The 19,437-nt window shown below is 41.1% G+C and overlaps 1 protein-coding gene and 2 pseudogenes across 14 annotated transcripts in view; 2 read left to right on the forward strand and 1 right to left on the reverse strand.

The window, feature by feature from the left end:
• LOC147345025 (small ribosomal subunit protein eS6 pseudogene) overlaps positions 1 to 9,970 on the reverse strand; it is a 65,740-nt pseudogene extending 55,770 nt beyond the window's left edge.
• AUTS2 (activator of transcription and developmental regulator AUTS2) overlaps positions 1 to 19,437 on the forward strand; it is a 1,218,095-nt gene that overhangs the window by 110,032 nt on the left and 1,088,626 nt on the right. The gene's annotated exons all lie outside the window — the stretch shown is intronic.
• LOC147345026 (U2 spliceosomal RNA) lies at positions 13,994 to 14,106 on the forward strand (annotated as a pseudogene).

The raw sequence follows: 19,437 nt of genomic DNA on the forward strand, positions 1-19,437 counted from the left end.
TACTTCCAAAATTCTAAATTGAAAATTCCCTAGAACGTATAGGTTTTCTAATATTAAGTATATATGTGATTGTAAATGTTTCATTTGTTCAGAATGTCCCTTCTCTTCCATAACTGCATATTAATCTGTTTTAAATGTTTGTATTCCAAGTTTTTTTTTCCCCCCTTTCCAAAGAAGACAGAGTCAGGCTTATGTCAAAATGCAATTGACGGTGGCTTAGACTAGGAATGTGACAAGAGACTGTACAGATACGTATGTAGTTGACTCTTGAACAATGTAGGGATTAGGGGCACTGACCTGACCCATATATAACTTATAGCTGACTGTCTTTATCTGTGGGTCTTCCACATCCGCAGTTCTGCCTCTACGGGTTCAACCAACTGGGGATTGTACAGTATACTATAGTATTTACTATAGAAAAAACTCCACATTTAAGTATAGACTCGCACTGTTCAAAGCAGTGTTGTTCAGGGGTCAGCTGTACTTATATGGGGCCAGGTATAAGCACTTTTAAAGAATCCCAGCCACTAATAGAACCAAGCACAGCATTGGAGAGCAGAGGCTGTGGAGTAGCTGTCTGCCTCCAGGCAACAGGGCACTTCTGGGTGACACTGGCCGCCTGCCCCTTGCGTGTAGGCACTAGAGAATAGGAAAGGCACTCCAATGACTCTGTGTTTGTGGCCTCATGTGGAAACTTCACAGCATCTCAGCTGCTTGCTCCTTGGTAGGAACAGTGTATCATGAGTTTAACTTGTAGGGGAAATGAGGACAGGAAAGTTGGACAGCATTTTCCACTTGGTAGAGGATGGAGACCAGGGGATGGAAGGGAGCAGAAGAAAAGTAGAAAGTGATGATTTTTAGGTATTTGTTTCACGGTTTTCTATTGTTGAAGGAGCCATACCCACAGTAGTAGCATTTCTGCTTGGGAGTGGGATGGAAGTAGATCTTCTGGAATGTGTTCTGGAGCTGTTCCTTCTTGAAGCAGGGAGCACAGATGATTGTTTGGAAAGGCTCTGTTTCTCAGATGTGCCCACATGTGCACAGTGTCCCAGTTTTTGTTAACTACAGAAGCTAAACAGAGGGTGGTTGGAAAGAGTTCATCCACTTTTTGAATTCTTGGGTGAGATTGTTAAATGATAGCCATGCACTGGCTAAAATGAGAGTCTTTTTTTTCCTGGCAGCAAAGGAGGCCAAAGATGGTATTTGAACTTTGACTCTTCAATTTAAGTTACTAAAAATTTATTGAGTGTGCCAGGTATGTGACATGAACATGAGATACGGAACCAAAGGCTAGTTGTTAAAGCAGTTTATGTCGGTCTGGATAGATCTCCACTTCTCATATAGATTTCTGTACTTCTCATAAAAGACAAAGATTATCATTGATAAATGGTATTAAGAGTCTATCGTTTAAAACTATTCAGCAAATATTACCCATTCTTTCTGAGAAAGTATGGGTGTATCACGATCTTTGGTGGGTCTGTTAGTTTTCTGTTTGCTGCTGTAACAGAATTACCACGCAGTTGGTGACTTAAAACCACACAAGTTTATTATCTTGTTTTGTAGGTTAGAAGTCCAGCAGGAGTGTCTCTGGGCCTAAAGTCAAGGTGTCAGCAGGACTGCATTCCTTCTGGCAGCTCCAGGGGAGGTTCCTTTGCCTGGTCCTTTCCAGCTGCTGGCATTTTTTCATGTTCCTTGGCCTGTGGTCCTGCCTTTATTTCAGAGCCAGCAGTAGCAGGCCAGGTCCTTCTCATGACACCATCTCCGTTTCCTGCTTGCAGTCACACCTTTCTCTTCCTCTAAGATTACGTTAGCCCCACCTGGACAAATCAGAGTGATCCGTTGCAGATCAGCTGATCAGCATCCTTAATTTACAAACTTAATTCCCCTTTGCTGCTGCTAAGTCACTTCAGTTGTGTCCGACTCTGTACGACCCCAGAGATGGCAGCCCACCAGGCTCCCCTGTCCCTGGGACTCTCCAGGCAAGAACACTGGAGTGGGCTGCCATTTCCTTCTCCAATGCATGAAAGTGAAAAGTGAAAGGGAAGTCGCTCAGTCGTGTCCGACTCTTAGCGACCCCATGGACTGCAGTCCACCAGGCTCCTCCGCCCATGGGATTTTCCAGGCAAGAGTACTGGAGTGGGATGCCATTGCCTTCTCCGATAATTCCCCTTTGGCATGTCATATATTCAGAGGTTCCGGGAATTAGGACCTTGAGCACCTTTTGGGAACCGTTATTCTCCCTCCACAGTTGTTGTTAGTCGCTCAGTCGTGTCTGACTTTTTGTAGCCCCAGGGACTGTAACCCACCAGGCTCCTCTGTCCATGCAATTGTCCAGGCAAGAATACTGGAGTGGGTTGCCGTTCTCTTCTCCAGGGGATCTTCCTGACCCAGGAAATGAACCCAGGTTTCCGGCATTGTCAGCAGATTTATTACTGTCTGAGCTACCAGGAAGCCCCTCCATAGTAGGAGAGACTTTTTTTTTTGAAATTTTTTGCTCATTTTCCCATCAAATGAAATTATTTAAAGCCCTCCCCCTCTCTCCTGTATAATGAATTGTTTCCTGTGAGTATGTGCTTTGTATGTGAGTGGTAGAAGGCTTGTCACTCATTACTTTAATACCTCACTCCTCCTCATTGTGATAAAACCCATCACCTAAACCGTTGACAGTTAGTTTCATAGAATCTTAGTGCTGGAAGGAAGCTAGAGATGGTTGCAGCCAGGCTGGCCTGCAGATGCCTGCAGACACACCTTATTACGTCTCTTCCAACTGGCTGTTCCACCTTTGCTGACATGGAATGGGCCTGCCTTGGGAGATCATATCTTCTTAACAGCTCCATTTTTTTTCTGTTAGAAAATTCCTGCTTTATATTGAGAGGAAGTCCCTCTCTTTGCAGATTTCTGTCGGTTCTTTCTTATTTTACTCTCTGGGGTCATATTGAATAAATGTAATTTCCTCTTTCACACTTGAAGCCCTTGAGATTTTTTTTAAAGACAGCTATCATATCCCCCAAGTATTCAAACTAAAAAAAAAAAAATCTCCATTTCTTCAGTTGGGTCTCATATGAAACTATCTCGAGACTCCTTTCCATCCTGGTACCTCTCCTGAGTATGATACAACATGAAGAAGGGGAGACTGAAGGATGGTTTAATAGGAGCATTTAAATGCTGGGGGAATTATTATACAGAGGAGGTTGGTAATATCTCTGCCATTACCACGGAAACAAGAAATCACAGGCTTACATTGTGGCTGAAGAGATTTAGGTATCAGGAAACCTGTCTTAACCTCGTGGATTGAGATAGTACAATGGACTGCCATGGGAAGTTGAGGGATCTTTTGCCCTAGAAATGTATAAGACAAGCCTTTAACCTCACGATTCATTTATTTCATATAAGAGACTTTGCTTTTAGTGAAATGTTCTGCTTAAAGAACATTCTTGTCACTGCTTGTCATCCATGCCTGATGCCTGGATTTCCCTCTTGTGTTGGCTCATTGGATGTAAGGCATCATCATGACTGCTGTTAATCACAGGGGGAAGGAATATGGTTCAGGGCTTTATGAAGGAAGGGAAACAGTGGCGTAGCTCAGGATAATTAATAGCAAGTGGAGTGACAGTTTGATTCCCTGGTAGGGACCCTGGCATTGTTAAAGGAAAAAATCACTTTATTCTTTCATAGAGAGAGGCAGCTGTAATTCTGGTTGGATGGAATCCAATTAAAAGGAACTGACATGCAAATTGATGATCAGACAGTGTGAGCATAGAAAAAGTCCAAGAAGAGTTCTGTAAGAAGTGGCAGAGAACAGTGTAAGTAATTTGGCATGGTAATGTGAGTAAGAAAAATGGAAACATATGGGTTGGCTACCTGAACAATTATAAGTCTGGAATCTCAGCCAGGAGAGAGCAGGAGGCTACTTGGTTTGATGGGTTTATAGCTACTAAACTTTTAGACATCTTCATGTTGAAACATGCATTTTAGGAATTATATATAGCCTTTCACAATAGAATGATTATAAATCAACCCAAACTGGTAGAGGTTAAATATAATATTCCCAAGAATATATGATGGGAGACCAAGCTTGGCTCTTGGAATGATCTCATTGTACACATACTTCACCTGACCTGATGATGTATACTTAAAGATTTGTGTGAAAATTGACTCCTAAATTTAGGATGAAATAGGAGAGCTTGCCATTTATAGTAATGATATTATGAATCATTTTCAAAAGTGAAAAATCCATTTATAACCAAAGTCATGCCCAATTTATCCTTTGAGTAAATTCATAAGTCCATATGTTAGTTTTGCTTAAACAAAGGTACTTTTCTTTGAAATGAAGTAATTGTAGAGACATGTAGCAGTTAAGCTTTGGAGTAACAGAGGGAAAAAAATGGGCAGAATTTTCTAAGAAGTCAGATATATTGCTTTTTAGGAAGGAAAATTCTGCTTAGGAAGTCAGATAGCCTCTGCTGTTATTATGAGAGAAGGAGAAGGCTGCCTGGTGTATTACAGGGAGATTTATTAGGATCTTTTGGGAACTGCAGCGGAAAAGGCTGTGAAATGTTTTGAAGAATGTGAAAGTAAGACCACAGCATTTTCTAGACTTAATTCAGAAGAAACCCAAAGAAGGTGAAATGGAGTTCAACCTGAGGAAGCTGTTTAAGATTGAGGAGTTAAGACTTTACCAGCAGCAGCGAGGGGACCAGTGTGTTGTGGGCAGTATTTGCAGTCAGCGGGAGAGCGTCCAGTTGTCACAGTGGATGGCAGCAGGGACCATTAACAAAGGAGATTCAGGATGACCAGGTGTGAGTAGTGTGCTGCATTGGTGCCAACTCCAGGTGATTTTGCCCCCCGAAGCCACTCTGCTCGGGTTCTCCTGCCGCTGTCCACTCTGCCCAGGGCTGTCACATTTACTTTCCACTCTGCCCCAGATGGTCCTACCCTCAAGAGCCCTTCCCTCACTTGATTCAATTTTCTGATAGAAGCTTCCTTATCAGGGAGACTTTCCCTAATAATCTAAAGCAAGCACTCTTTCTTCCCTTTCTCTGCTGTACCTTTCTTTACAGCACTTGTGCTCGAGGTAGAAAACAGAAATATTTTTCTCTTTTCTCTCTAGTAGAATTAAGTTCCATAGAAGTTCAGACCCAGTTTGTTTTGCTTACTGTGTTCCCAGCTCCTAATCCATACACATTTGTGGAGTGGAATTTAGGGAGTCTCTGTGATACGATCTTGGAATGAGAAGGGAAATGAGTTGCTGTCCTGTATTACAATATGTTACATAGTTATAATTCTGACGACCTCAGCAGACAGTGCTGTGAGCTTTGAGAAATAAGTTGGGGATAGTCATCATAGAGAGCTTCCCAGGTATCTCAGTGGTATAGAATCCTCATGCCAAGCAGGAGACATGGGTTCGATCCCTGGGTAAGGAAGATCCCCTGAAGAAGGAAATGGCAACCAACTCCACTATTCTTGCCTGGGAAATAATCCGTGGACAGAGGAGCCTGGTGGGCTACAGTTCATGGGGTTGCAAAGAGTCAGACAGGACTTAGAGACTAAACAATTCATCACAAGACTGGAGCTGAAGTGGTTCTGTTTTGGTGGTCAAGACTAGGAAGAATACTGTAGACTGACAAAAGGGTAAATATAGTTGCAAAGATTTAGAAATGAGTCTTGTGTTTGGAAATCCATCAATGATCTTGATTTGACTGCTGGAGCACAGGTGCGTGGTGAAACCTGACACAGGGGTGGGAGGTATGGTTGGGAAAGACATTTGGTACATAAGTCACAATCTGATTGTGGTGAGATTTGGGGAGTGGTGAGCCCAAAACTCTACATCTGAATGATACTGTGAAGGAGGGATCAGAAGAGGGAAGAGTGGAGAGAGAGAGGATGTAGAGCAGGGGTAGATGTGAGTTTTCCAACCTTGGGATGCAGGATAAAGTTTGGGACCTCCACACTGAAGGACAGAAGAATGAAAAGCAGTTTCTTTTGTTACTGGATGACTGATGATATACTGTATATAGGTGGTGGCTAAAGGTTGAAGATGAGTAGCTCTTGTAACTGTTTACTTTTTTCCATAGGGATAAAGCTGTGCCCTTGGCACGAAAGGAGAGGAAAAGGCCATTTTGGTTCATAGAATAGAAAACTGTAACTGAGAACTCCCTTGGCAGATGGGTAGGAATTCTCTACCCATCTAAAACACTCTAGCTGGTGTTTTGGCAGCTGCATGGCCTCACACAGTTCATTTACCTGCAGTTCTGTTTCTCTTTCAAGAATGGACTTTATTGATATGCTTACATTGTTAAAGTGCAGATCGAAGTATACTGTTGGGGAAATTTATGAATTCCTTTTATAAATACTGGGTAAGGTTAGGAGTCCTTTCCTTTAATAGAAATAGATATGAGGACTTCCCTGGTGGCTCAGACGGTAAAGCGTCTGTCTACAATGCGGGAGACCCGGGTTCGAGCCCTGGGTTGGGAAGATCTCCTGGAGAAGGATATGGCAGTCCACTCCAATATTATTGCCTGGAAAATCCCATGGACAGAGGAGCCTGCCAGGCTACAGTCTGTGGGGTCTCAAAGAGTCGGACACGACTGAGCGACTTCAGTGTGAGGAGAGTAGATCTTAAATACTCACCCTTCCTCCCCCAACCCAGCAAACAAATACGGAGACATAGATCTGGAATTGCGTTCTTCCTGGAATGTGGTGTCAACAAAGTATCAGAGCCACTTGCACCCTGAGAAAATATGACCATTTCTAAGAGGTGGGCTGCACATTTTTTTTTTTAAGAGCAGACAGGATAGGAGCGACTTTTTGCTGCTTATAGTCTCTGTGTCAGCAGTTGGTGAGGGCTACTGCAGAGCAGAAGCAAAAGGAGGATTTGATTGTGTCGGATGTGCTCCTGGTATTAACCTGCAGGTCGCAGCAGTTCTTGTTCCAAACGGCTGTGTACCAGGCAGTTGGACACTTTATCCTGAATTTTACTCCGTCATGCACAGCAGCTCCTGTAGGTGCATCCCCCTGCCCCTGCCCCCGCCCCAGCACTTCAGCCTTGGTCATTTGGAGTAGTTGACTTGTGGTCTAATACAGAGTGTTGCATAGGCTGCATAGCTCCCTGAGATCTTTCAGGATATGTAGATACTCTACATTTTAGAGTGCTTTCTTTACTTGGATAAGGAAGAAGAAAGAAATGTTAAGGATTGCTTTGAAATAGGTCCATTTTTTAGAGTTTAAACTTGGGCAAAGGATAGAACAGCTTAGTGTCCGATAATAAGTAATGTTCCTAGAGTCCTAGAACTAGGTCCTAATTCCAGCTTTCCCACTTGGTACTTATGTGACCATGGGGAAAGTTACTTAGTTTCTGCATTTGTAAAATGGGGGATAGTAATAGCACCTGCTCTAGAATGGTTGTGAGAAATATGCAGTAAATACATGTAGATCTTTTCTCTCAAGGACCAGCTTGCAATACATGCACTTTAAATGTTAGTTGATGAAAAAAAAAAGAAAAATAAATGTTAGTTGATGTTATTCCTGGCTTTCTCAGAAGTCATTGGCAGTTCTAAGGCTTCACAAGATAGGCTGGCAAAACCAAGGCTTTGCTGTTTGCTGTGTCAGAAAGTGACTTGGTGCTAGAAATGATTCAGTGGGTAGGGTGTGGACTGTAGGAAACTTCAGTACCCCAGTCCACTGGCCTTATATATGAAACAGCTCATTACACTCTCATGTTAGTTCAGTGAAATGGATAAGGAGTCTCAGTCTGCCTCCTCAGGCAGCTTCAGAAGTCAAGCTGAGCTTCTCAGAGTATCTGGGAATCACCTGGGAATAGGATAGATGCCTGCAGCACAGTGGTAGGGGATGGTGGTTGGGACCCAAGAGGAAACAACAGAAGCAGTTGATCCTAGCAAGCAGGAGAGGGGTCACCAAGGAATTTCTGAGTCAGTCAGTAAGGGAGCTTGGTGATAATGGCGAAAAGAAATCTCTCAACTGGAAGAGTCAGACCACCTTGGACGTCACCCCTGACGCGCCACTAATATTGTATGTTACATCCCCATGGGTGAATCCTGTTTCCTTGCTGACCATCAGTTTCTTTGCTGTAAAATGATCAGATGATTTCCTGACTGCTTTTCTACTCTAGACTCCGTGATTTCACCACTTCATGGCTTTTAAGAACTGTTAGAGGCAGGACTGTTGCAGAACACCCTGCTGTAGACTTTGGTCTGTGCGAATCTTTAGTTTTGTTTTTTCGTTCTTTCAAAGAAGTTTCTGTTCAAAAGACCGTGAAGCATTTCATCATTGGCCTTTGAGGGAGCTGTCTCTTTAATCTCTCACGTTTCCTTTTTTCCCCTACAAATGATATCCACAGGACTGCTGTTGTCTTCTGCTCTCTGGATCAGCACTTTTGCAGGGAAATGAAAACATTGCACTTTTAAAGGTGCAGAAAGCAAAAACTGTCGCATCAGAATTCAAGGTTACAGAATTGGTTAGCTTTCTGGTTTGTTTTGCTGAGCTGAAGGAAAAAGATTTGATTGAGTGCTACTGCTTAGGGATAAATATTAATAACCACAAAAATCCCCCAGTGGTAAATTTTTTGCCCTCTTTACAAATAATTTCAAGTCATCATCTAGGACTGGGATTATTGTTGTCAACTATATACAAATCTGAGAAATGTTGAGTAAGTGGATGAAGGATGTGGTTGGAGAGAAACAACTGGTGGGGGTAAATATCTAGAGAAGACATCTGTTCTGCTTTCTTGATGTGTACATTATTATTTTATAATGTGTTCTTTTAAAAAAGATTTTGTGTGCTTACTTAGGTTGTGCTGGGTCTTTGTTGCTGCACTCGGGCTTTCTGTAGTTGCAGTGAGCAGAGGCTACCCTCTAGTTGTGGTGCTAGGACTTCTTACTGTGGTGGCTTCTCTTGTTGCAGAGCACGGGCTGTAGAGTGCAGGCTCAGTGGTTGTGGTGCATGGCTTTAGTCGCCCGAGTCGTCTGGAATCTTCCTGAACCCTGCATTGGCAAGCGGATCCCCAGTCGCTAGACCACCAGGAAAGTCCTGTAGCATTATTTTGAATTTTAATTTGTTACAGTTCAGATACATAAGTATCTAGCAGCTGCCTCCTTATAACATCAGTTGATAAAAATAGTATTAGAAAAAAGTTGTCAAAAGAAGTAGAATTTTTTTTTAAAGATTTTAAGAACTGAAGTTCTTTTCTGACATCTGATCTTATTTGTTTGTTAATTTTAGAATATCTCATTTTTTGATTGGACTCAGAAGTGGAAGCTCTCAGGGAGCCTCTGACTCTTGGCAGTCTGTTCATGGCATTTTTCTTTGGCCTCTTTCATTCTCTTGGCCAAAAATTTAGCATATTCTGCAGCTTCTTCTTTATTTTTCTCAGTATGCTGTTTCTTCAGAGCAATATGCTGATGTTTGTGTTGCAGAACACGTGGAGTAACAAGATGCCGAATCCTGGGGGCTTTGGTTCTAGGTTTCTTACCTTCTTGGTTTAGGGGCTTTCTCACAACATACTGGTAGACTTGTCTTTAGAGAGACTGATAAGTTTGTGGATTCTGCTAGCTCTTTTGGGCCCCTGGCGACAAGGCACAGTAGTATCAGTGAGTCCAGGAATATCCTCTTTTTTCACAATGACCAAAGTGAGAACAGTCAAATTGGCATCCAAGATGCAGCACTGTACAGATTTGTGCTTTCTTTCTCCAGTCTTCCTTGGTCTGTAACAGAAATGCCCCTTTCTCAGTAGCAGAAGACTTGGCCTTGGGTCAAGACACCCTGCTTCACAGGGAAGCCCTGCTTGTCATTCCCACCACTGATTCGGACCATGTAACCCTTTCATTCTTCACCCACAGCACCAGCAGCAACTTCTGTGACCATACTCTTCTCATAAAAGGTATTGAACTCATTCATCGTCTACTTCAATGAGTTTTTGGCAGCCAGTGGCCAGGAAAGAGATGTTCAGCTTCATTCTGAAGCGGCCAACTGCCTCTGAGATGCAGCGAAAAAAGAACTGAAGTGTTTTTAAACTTTGATATTCCAAAGAGAAGAATTGTTAGGTTTGGTTTGAGAGTTCCCAGTAATACCCAAGTAGATCTTTACCACAGACTTAAAATACACTCATGTGCAGTTCTTTGGTTTGTTTTTGTTTTGTCCTCTGTCCCAGCTGACTTTAGGGGAAAGGTAGTATGGTATAGTTATTACTTTACATGTAAAATCAATAGAAATATACCAAACACTAGCTGTATACCAGAATTTACCACCATTAAAATAGAGCTGGTCCCCTCTGCTCTCATGGAGTCCACCTGAGTAAGGTACAAAAGTTTGAAAAGTAAGCATAATTATCTCGCAAATAAAGAAAGAAGAGTATGATAGGCATGCTGTTATTTCCAGCAGATCGCCTACCACATAGGCTTCATATGCTAGAAGTGCTCATTAAGTACTTGGAGAGGATAGAAGAGGGGGCATTTGCAGCTTGGAGAGAGATCAGAGAAACCTTTACAAAGGAGGTGATATGACAATGATATTTCAAAAGACAGGAAAGAGTATCCATGTAGATGGGTAGGGTTGACGTTCCAGGGAGAGAGACTAGCCTGAGGAGGTACCTGCCTCCTTTTCAGGTCCTGACAGTAACTAGGTACAGTGTTGCTGGAGGCCTGGGTTTATGTTAAGGGTAGCGGCAAATGAAAGGCAGAACGCAGGCTCTTTGAGGACTGTCTAAGAAGATTTGAGAAGGTGTGTTATGGGAGTTGTATTTTGGAAAGAGTTGCTAGTTCTCCCAGATTTCAGTGTTTCCTGAAATAGATGTACTGTGTAATGTGGAAGTACACGATCAGATCAGTTCATCAGTATCCCACTGCCATACATGTATGTGCAAAATTTGGGCAGCAAGGTGTAGTATGTAGGGTGTTATATGAAAATACGGGATACACACACATACAGTGTTAGTTTGGACAAGAAATCATTGTGATGCTGGTTGATGGAGAGCACAAATGAGGAAAGGGGTTAGGGAGAGATGTTGGAATCGCCCTGCCCCCTCTACCTCCCACTCCCTGCAGGGGTCCTCAGTTTATTGATAACTACAAGTTATAATCACCTGGGGGTCATAAACTTCTTTGGTACAGTTTGCATGTAGTAAAATGCACAAACCTAAAGTGTGCAAACCAGTGAATTTTGACAAATAGGCATATGCCAGCCCAGTTCGAGAACAGTCATCACCTGAAACATTCCTTGGTCCTCACCTCTAGTCGTCTCTTCTCGTTCCTGCCACTGTTCTGATGCCTGTCATCACAGCTGCTCTTGATCTTCGTAAAAATGAAATCATATAGTGTGTACTTTTGTGTGCTTGGCTTCTTTTGTTAGTATTTTTGAGGTGGTTCTATGTTGTTGTATGACTCAGTTCTTCTTTTATTGCCAGTAGTCTTCTGTTGTTAGATATGCAACTATTTGTTTAACTGTTTCTCTTTTGGTGGGCATTTGAGTTGTTTCTTTTGACTGTTGTTAATAAAGCACTGTTGTATAAAGGTTGTTGTTCTTTTGTAAACATAGGTCCTAGATTCCTGGTTTGCATAGATTCCTAGGAGTGAAAATGTTGGGTCATAAGGTATGTACATGTATTTAACTTTGTAAGAAATTGCCACAGTTTTCCAAAGTGGTTGTACCAGTTTACACTCCCACCAGTATTGCACAAGAGTTCTTGTTAATTCATATCTTCAAAAATATTTTGTGTTGCTAGTCTTTTTCATTGTAGCCATTGTAGTGGGTATAAAATGGTGATCTCATTATGTTTGAATTTGCATTTTCCTAATGACTAAGTGGTACTGAACACTCTTCTGTGAGGTGTTTGTTCAAATCTTTTGACCATTTAAAGTTGGATTGTCTTTTTATTATTGATTTATAGAAGCTCTTTATGTATTTTGGTACAAGGCTCATGTCAGATATATGTAATATGAATGCATCTTCTGGTCTGTGGCTTTAGGCATCATTAGGCAATTTCCTAATGGTATCTTTATGAGCAGGAATTTTAAATTTTGATTAAGTTTAGTCCATCTTATTTTCCCCTTGTATGTTTGAGTCTTATGTGTCATCTCTAAGAAATCTTTACTTAACCTAGGTTATGTTTTCTTCTTTGCATTTGTATTTTGGTTTATGTTTTATCTGATTTTTGCGTGTGATGTGAGTTAGGAGTCGAGGTTCATGTCTTCCCCTTACATTTATCCAGTTGTTCTAGCATTATTCTTTGAAATCACTTTTCTTTTACCAATGAATATCCTTGGTGCCTTTGTTGGAAGTCAGTTGTCTTTTTAAGTCTGTTCCTGCTTATGTCTATTTCTAGACTCTCTATTCTGCTCCATTGGCATATTGTCTTTCTCCTAATACCCTCGTCTTGCTTATTGTGCTTTTATACTGTAGTAAGTATTGAAATGAAGTAGTGTGAATCCTCCTACTTTGTTCTTTTTCAAGATTGTTTTGACTATTCTAGCTTCTTTGCTTTTCATATAAAATTTTAGAATAAAAAAAAGCACGTGGGGTGCTTTATAAGAAAGCCCTTTGATACTCAAGCCATATTCCATGCCAATTAAATCAGAATCTTTTGGAGGTTGAATCCAAGTATTTGTCAAAACTCACTAAGTTATTCCAAATGCAGCAAAGATTGAGTACTAATGTGCTAATGGGATTTTAATATGTTACCCTAAAAAAGAAATTCGGTAGTAGATTACTGGAGTGGAATGCATGTGTAGGAGTTCAAATGGACCCCCAAATGGAAGAGATTGTCAGTGCTTATGGAGAGAGGGAGACTTATATAGACATGATGGAAAGGTAGTGAAAAGCGGCGTGGTCTAGGCGGTTCTCTCTCCTGGGGGACATGCAGTCCCCTCGCTGAAGTGCTGTCTTGTCACTCAGGATCTCCTCACCCTTACCCTAAAAATCGGAGACTCCAAAGCTAAGGAATGCCCTTGGTTGCTAAAGCAGGTAAAACACATTATTCTATAGAGCAGTTTTCTCCTTGATTAGGGAAATGTTTGTGAAATCTGCATAATAATGAACTGGGTAGGCACCTTCTGAAATGATTGTGTGTGTGGGGTTTTTTTGTTTTTTGTTTTTTTGGAAGGTTTTATGTCTTTTTAAATTTTAATGTTTTATGAAAGCACTGATTCATCTATTCTTACCATAAGTAGGTAGTTTTGTCAGAAGTTCTGCCTCCCTAAAAGGCTTTAAAGAAAAAAGGGACAAAAAGTTGCAATCAAATAATGCTGTTCTTTGGGAACATTTAAGCTATGTGGGCTGGTAGGTGTTTGCTTGTGGCTTTTTTTTTTTTTAATAAATACATTTTCCTTCTTGAAGAGAGTTTGAAGCTAGTCAGCTGAGTCCCTCTTTCTGAAATACACGTTCCCTAAACGTCTGTAGAGAATTAATTTCAGTCATCGCTGGCAGAGCTTTAATCTCAACTTTCTGCTCAGTGTTATGGAAAATCCTCTCTAGAAAATAGCCAGTATCTACCTGCTACGGATTGTTAAGAAATTCAGATAAACATTTGATTTTTGAGTGTTTTCCTAGTAGAAACAGCATGAAAAATCCTTTGGTGAGCTGGATTTTAGAGTGCACACAAAAAGCAAGTATTGATGATATATTTGTATTTTTGTATGTGTGACATGTCAGTTGTACTGTTTTCTTATTTCTAAATAGATTTCAAATATGCCATGTCCAACTCCAAACCTCAATTCTCTGTGAGGGATGAGATATCTTGGACAAGAAAGAGCTTTGGTGTTAGCAAACTTATAACTCCTTTGTGAATACACACACACACACACACACACACGCACACAAACATATTGTCTTCAAGGCAGGGAGTCCAGTGGGCAGAGGATAGGAGTAGAGCTGCTTCACTTTCTCTATTTACCATTGTATTTAACAATACATATTTCTTTTATTAATAATTTTTTTTCTTTTTTTTTTCTAATTTTATTTTATTTTTAAACTTTACATAATTGTATTAGTTTCTCGGCCTTTTGGCTAAGATCAAGTGTAGTATCTGTTCTTATCAGTTTTATTAATAATTTTGTAAAGAGGGAGAAACGTTCACCGACTCCTGTTGAAGAACCCTCCTCTGCCCTGCTTATTTATGCTTCGGCTGTGCTGGGTCTTTTTTGCTGCGCTCAGGCATTCTCCAGTCACAGCAAGCAGGGTCTGCTTCTAGTTGCGCTGTGAAGGCCTCTCATCGTGGTGGTTTCTCCTGTAGTGCAGCATGGGCTCTAGGGCCAACGGGCTTCAGTTATTGTGGTGCATGGTCTTAGCGACTGCAGTGTGGGGTCTTTCAGACCAGGCATCAAACCCGTGTCCCTTGTATTGCAAAGGAGGTTCTGAACTAGTGGACCACCAGGGGAGACCTTTTTTTTCTTTTTCAGAGATCAGATCAGATCAGTCGCTCAGTTGTGTCCGACTCTTTGCGACCCCATGAATCGCAGCAGGCCAGGCCTCCCTGTCCATCACCAACTCCCGGAGTTCACTCAGACTCATGTCCATCAAGCCAGTGATGCCATGCAGCCATCTCATCCTCTGTCGTCCCCTTCTCCTCTTGCCCCCAATCCTTCCCAGCATCAAAGTCTTTTCCAATGAGTCAACTCTTCGCATGAGGTGGCCAAAGTACTGGAGTTTCAGCTGTAGCATCATTCCTTCCAAAGAAATCCCAGGGCTGATCTCCTTCAGAATGCACTGGTTGGATCTCCTTGCAGTCCAAGGGACTCTCAAGAGTCTTCTCCAACACCACAGTTCAAAAGCATCAATTCTTGGATGCTCAGCCTTCTTCACAGTCCAACTCTCACATCCATACATGACCACAGGAAAAACCATAGCCTTGACTAGACGAACCTTTGTTGGCAAAGTAATGTCTCTGCTTTTGAATATGCTATCTAGGTTGGTCATAACTTTCCTTCCAAGGAGTAAGCGCCTTTTAATTTCATGGCTGCAGTCACCATCTGTAGTGATTTTGGAGCCCAGAAAAATAAAGTCTGACACTGTTTCCACTGTTTCCCCATCTATTTCCCATGAAGTGGTGGGACCAGATGCCATGATCTTCGTTTTCTGAATGTTGAGCTTTAAGCCAACTTTTTCACCCTCCACTTTCATTTTCATCAAGAGGCTTTTGAATTCCTCTTCACTTTGTGCCATAAGGGTGGTGTTATCTGCATATCTGAGGTTATTGATGTATCTCCCGGCAATCTTGATTCCAGCTTGTGTTTCTTCCAGTCCAGCGTCTCTCATGGATTGCCATTTCCTTCTCCAGGGGATCCTCCCAACCCAGGGATCGAACCCGGGTCTCCCGCATTGTGGGCAGATGCTTTACCTTCTGAGCCACCAGGGAATTTTTTTCTTTTTAAATACCTTTATTTCTAGGATTTGTCTGTAAGGCAGACTTCAGTTTTACAGTGGTAGAATCCTAGCAAATAATTTTCTCTTTTGTTTAACATCTGAAAAGTGATTTCCTATGTTGCCTTACCATCTTAATTAATCATTTCTATAACTGCGTAATAGTACATCAGATTGTGCCATTGTTCTTCTAATGCTCGACATTTAAAATTTTGTACTGTTGTACCACAAAGAGCTTATTTTTACTATGTAGGATTCCCTTCCTTAATTTCTTTGATAGATTCTCTGTTGTAGAATAACAAGAGGGTGGCTTTTTAAGGGTTTTTTCTAGTGTCTACTATCTTTACTGGAGAAGGAAATGGCAACTCATTCCAGTATACTTGCCTGGAGACTCCCCATGGAGAGAGGAACCTAGTGGGTTACAGTCCATGGGTCACAAAGAGTTATACACGAGTGAGTGACTAGCCACAGCACTATCTTTATAGTGTATACTGTTTTTACACTGTAGCCTATCATCAGCAATATAAAGTATACTTGCCTTACAAATATAATTATTTACATTTTTAGAGATAAAAAGGTATTAAGTTTGTTTCATAACTGTATCTCTAAAAAGCTATCAGATCAGATCAGATCAGTTGCTCAGTCGTGTCCGACTCTTTGCGACCCCATGAATCGCAGCATGCCAGGCCTCCCTGTCCATCACCAACTCCCGGAGTTCACTGAGACTCACATCCATCGAGTCAGTGATGCCATCCAGCCATCTCATCCTCTGTCGTCCCCTTCTCCTCCTGCCCCCAATCCCTCCCAGCATCAGAGTCTTTTCCAATGAGTCAGCTCTTCGCATGAGGTGGCCAAAGTACTGCAGTTTCAGCTTTAGCATCATTCCTTCCAGCTATGCTTCTAAAAAGCTATGCTTGCCCTTTATTTTTGTGTACTAACTGAACTCCATTTATGTTTGCCTTTTACTGGTTTTTGGATCAAAATTTTTTCTTAACTAATGTGAACTTTTAATGTTTTATGTATGTGTGTATGTGTATATGTATATATACACACATATATATTAATCCTTTGCAATATTTGTCATGAATACTTTATCTGGCTTGTAACTTTTTATTTTAGTTTTTCATTATAGAAAAGGGAATTCATTAGGTTAAAGTTTTGTTTTCTTTTTTTGACTGCTTCTATTACCCTAGGATGAACAAACTTGTCATCCTTTCAAAGATCTAACACCAGTTTTGTTTTTTTCCCATTAATATTTCTTATGGTTTAATTAAAAGGCGTTTCATGGGTCCATTTGATTTCTGTTGGTTTATGTACCCTCTTCTCAGCTTCATTACGGTGAGGACACTTGGGTTAAACCAGGAGCTTGTGTTATTCACGAGCCTTGGGAGAGGAATAGAAACAGTCAGAATTCCTATCTCAGCTTCTGGTAATGTCTACAAGTCTGTGTTTACTCATCTATAAAGCTGGGATGAGAATAACAAATGTACAGAGAATTTCCTTTTAATGCACTTAAGCCTTCTCTTAAGCACTGTTAAGAATCTCAGCTAGAAGTGTTTAAAATACCAAATAGCTGTAACCTTTGATTGAATGTGTGTACCATCATTTCTTGGATTTTTCTCAGTAGTTAGAGATCACATGGGATCTTTGGAGTTTTTTGAAGCTAACCCCTGCCCTTATTATTTGTGGATATTAGGGACCTGGGTATAGAAAAACCTGCAAGTTGAGGATGTCCATCAGAAATACATAGTATGTGCCCCAGATCTGAGTACTTAGTGAGGACTCTGGGGACGCTATAACAAAAATGACTTGGGGAAATAGAATAGAGGCAGTACATATAAGCGGCCTGAAAACACGGGCTTTGACTTGTTTAACTTAGACGTACCACTTACTTATGTGACTTTGGATAAGTAATTTTAACCTTTCTAACCTCAATTTCCTCAGTTATAAAATGGAAATAATTTTGGTGAGCCATTTAATTAAGTAAGAAAATGTATGTGAAATGCTCAACATGGTGCTTGACCCACAGGAAATGCTGAGTAAATTGTAGCTGGTTTTACTACCTTTATCAACCTAACCTTTATGTAACGTTCATCACCTCTAGAGCCCTTTAATGTGGTGGTTTTCATTTGTGAATCTGGGTGCTTTATATAGAATGGATTTTTAAATGTTCCATGGAGTTTTTACTTGTCACCTCAAGAGGTCGTTTCCTTTTAGGTACCTACACAACTGTGTATACTTAGTTGGCCTTTGTGATGTATCTTTATACCAGTGTCGTCTTACCCAAATTTAACTCTAAAACCCTGTGTGAGTACAAAGGTATCTTATTTAGCTGGGTTGTCCTTGTACACAGCACTGTGACACAGGGTCCAGACCCTTCAATATTAGAGCTTTAGCTCTACAGTTTATTATTTAAGTGACTTTAGGCAAGTCAGTCTCTGGCTTGCCAAGGCCACCCTTTCCTTATCTGTAAAATAGGAAACAGATTCTTCATGAGGATTACTTTAAGTGATGTGCTAAGACGTGCTTTGCATAACAAATTGCAATTTCCCCCCCATACCTCATTGTGCCTAGCTCAGTAGTGTTGAGGCTTAGAAAGTGTATGTTTTTTGGGGTTGGAGAGAGATGTGGAGGCAATGGACACAATTCTTAACTCCAGTATTAAGATATGTTCATTGAAAAAGTGAGAATTGTTCTTTGGGGGCAAGTTGTCATGCAGGGTGCTATGGCATGCTCATTAAGACTCTGATACCTTGCCTTGAAGTGTTTGTTTCTTGCTATTGTAAAGATGGAGCTAGTTCCACATAGGTTCTCAGAGCAGATTCAGTGATTGAACCCTACCTCAAGGAAATAAACTTAATATGTAATAAGTAAATATGGCTTTTGGAGTGTGATCTCTGTGATCAGTCTGGAGGGGTGCGTATATGGAGGCTCAGTAAATACTGGGATGCTGGCTCTGTGGAAGACTCTGACTGAATCAGCCTCGTTTCCCTTAGAATTTCTTTTCGTGGTTGACCACAGGTGTATTTCTTTGTGTCCTGTGTGTTCTCGGTTTATACACATATATATTTCCAGTTTGATTTTTAGAAATGATGATGTTGAGGTTTTGCCTGTGGTCAAATGTGGGAGATGCAGGTTTGATCTCTGGGTTGGGAATATCCCCTGGAGAAGGAAATGGCAACCCACTCCAGTGTTCTTACCATTAAAATCCCATGGACAGAGGAGCCTGGTAGGCTCCATTGGGGTTTGCAAAAGAGTCAGACATAACTGAGGGGCTGAGTGATTTCAATAGACAAGGCCCAAACATTAGGTTTTCATTTCTCTCTTGAACAGAAAGTACTCAAGTTATAGAGAAAAAAAAAAGTGAAGATATTTAATAAAAAAATTTCTTTGTTCATTTTGGAAAATGCTACCTTCATTCATTCCCTAAGAGACAACTTATTATATTCTGACAGTATCATTGAATAGTCCAAGAAAGTATGATGCTTCAATATAAATTTATTTTTCTTGGCACAGTTTTTGTTCTTAATATTTGTGCCTAAAGGAAGAGGATGTTGTTTCTCATGGGGCAGAGAAGTCCTGGTGTATAGAGAACGGTGAGAGTGCTATTTCCTTGAATATAGATTGGGCTTTAGTTTCCATTTAAGGATGTCTCTGGGAAGAACAAAGGCAGTTCTACTTAGCAGCTTGGGTTTTGCTAATTATGGAGGGCTGGATGTGTTTTCATCTAGTGTGTTCTGCCTGGTCCTCTTTATACTTTTGGGATGTGGGGAGTTGGCTTTGGTTCAGTGAGGTGCCCACAGGTGACGTGTCATTTCCCTCCCAAGATGGTAGAGATGACAGGCTTTCAGATAATAGCTGTTGGGAACTAGGGCATAGGAATCCTTGGCATTCCCATCAGTGTCGTCACTGGGTGGCAAATTTGATAACAGAACAGAAAGGAAAACTGTTTTTGTAAAGCTGTGATGTAGTCCCTATGTGATTAACTCTTTGTGGCCTTTTAAGTATAGAAGAAATTTGCATTAGGAACTTTAAACGTAAGAGTCTTTGATTTTATGAAGTCTATAAAAG

This window comes from Bos grunniens, chromosome 25 (assembly GCF_055505025.1).
Source record: "Bos grunniens cultivar Pamir isolate PY7600 chromosome 25, Bosgru_T2T1.0, whole genome shotgun sequence".
Lineage (NCBI taxonomy): Eukaryota > Metazoa > Chordata > Mammalia > Artiodactyla > Bovidae > Bos > Bos grunniens.